Source organism: Apteryx mantelli, unplaced genomic scaffold (genome assembly GCF_036417845.1).
Source record: "Apteryx mantelli isolate bAptMan1 unplaced genomic scaffold, bAptMan1.hap1 HAP1_SCAFFOLD_124, whole genome shotgun sequence".
Classification (NCBI taxonomy): domain Eukaryota; kingdom Metazoa; phylum Chordata; class Aves; order Apterygiformes; family Apterygidae; genus Apteryx; species Apteryx mantelli.
The window spans coordinates 220,001-221,621 of record NW_027118480.1 but is presented as its reverse complement, the minus strand read 5'-3'; the positions used below and the strand labels follow the sequence as shown (position 1 = coordinate 221,621).

General features: G+C 78.3%; 1 non-coding gene across 1 annotated transcript in view; it reads left to right on the top strand.

Annotated features, from left to right (window-relative positions):
- The first annotated feature begins 1,483 nt into the window (after positions 1–1,483).
- The window catches only part of LOC136995557 (5.8S ribosomal RNA), a 153-nt gene continuing 15 nt past the window's right edge, over positions 1,484–1,621 (top strand). Inside the window, exon 1 of the ribosomal RNA XR_010887102.1 lies at positions 1,484–1,621. This exon is cut by the window's right edge and continues 15 nt beyond it. This is a non-coding gene — a ribosomal RNA (5.8S ribosomal RNA).

Sequence of the window (1,621 nt, the reverse complement as noted above, 5' to 3'; positions counted from 1 at the left end):
CCAGGGCCAGGTACCTAGCGTCCGCGCTCCTCCTGCCCCCCCTCGGTGACCCACCCGTGTGGTCCCGTGTGCCAGCTCGCTCCTCCCGGGCGCCGCGCCGTGAGCGCCGCACCGGCCGTGCCCTCCCGCCCTTTCCGCTTTCCCTTTCTCTCCCCCCCCCCCACCGCTCCAGCCGCCCCGCGCCGTGCCGCGGGGACCGTGCTGCGAGCGGGCCGGGCGGGGGGGGGGGGCGGGGTGGCGGGAGGAGCGGAGGGCCTCCGGCCACCGCGGCCGCCGGTAGCCGCCCCGGGTAGGGATGGCCATGGGCCCCGGGCTCCGGGCCCGAGGGTTCTCGGCGGGAGAGCCGGGCGGGGGTTTAAAGACTCGGGCGGCCCGATGCGACCCGGGGGGCAGCCGGGTGTGCTGCCGGAGGGCCGGGGGGCCGGCGCGCGCGGGCGCCGTGCCCCCCCATGCCAGCCGGCGCGCCCCGCGCTCGCCCTGCGGGCAGCCGGGACGGAGAGGGGTACCCTGCCCCCTCTCTCCGCGGTCTGGTCTCGGCGGAGGGACGCCGCGCGGTCGGCTGGCGCCGGCCTGCCTCGAACGCGTGACCCCGGCGCGAGCGCGTGCTCTCGCCGGGACGGTGAGCCCCCACCCACCGCGGGTGGTGCGGACGCCGCGCCTCGGCGCGATCCGCTCTCCTCCCTGGCCGGGGCTCTCGGTCTGCCGCCGTGGCCGCTGGCGGCGGCGCCCTACCCGCCGGCACTCCGCCATCCGGCGCGCCTGCCTCGCTCTGCCCAACCCGGCTTCGCCGGGCGGCGGGCGGGCGGCAGGCGGGCGGCGGGGGCGGCCCCCCCCGTTCTCCGCGTGGAGACGGGGAGAGCGGGCGCCGTCCCCGTCCGTCCCGCCTTGCCCGCCCGCCCGCCGCCGGGCGTCTGTCCGCGGAAGGGACGGGAGAGCGCGTGGTGTCGTCCGGGAGGCTGTGTGTGCGCGCGCGCGGGCGTGGGCGCCGCCTCGGGGCCACGGCGGAGCCGGAGGCCGGCGAGGCGAGCGAGGAGCTGGGGAGCGCGGGGCCGGTGGGCCGCGGGCGCGCGGGCAGCGGCCGGTGCCGCTGCCGGTGGCGGCCGGGCTCCGACGCTGGGGGTCCGCGGGGAGCCGCCCCCTCCCCCAGCGTCCCCGAGGCAGGCGGCGCGGCCGGCGCGCTGCTCCCCGCCGGGCCGGGCCGAGCCTGGGCGCCTGGGCCGGACTCGAAGCGAGCAAAGGGTTGTCCCAGGTCGGGAGCGAGGGCTCCCCGCCCTTCTCGTTCGGGTTTTCCTTTTCCCTTTTTCCCCCCCCACTCTGTGCTCGTACGGTCAGCGGGGCGAGCCCCTCTCTCTGGCTCTCGGCCGTCCCTCGCTCAGCAGCCGGCGTCGGCGTGAGGAGGGAGGCGGAGCGGAGGGGGGGCCCTCAGGGGCTGCCGAAGGCTGCCCGGTCCCCCCGCGCGCGCGGCGGGGACCGAAACCGAGACAACTCTTAGCGGTGGATCACTCGGCTCGTGCGTCGATGAAGAACGCAGCTAGCTGCGAGAATTAATGTGAATTGCAGGACACATTGATCATCGACACTTCGAACGCACTTGCGGCCCCGGGTTCCTCCCGGGGCTACG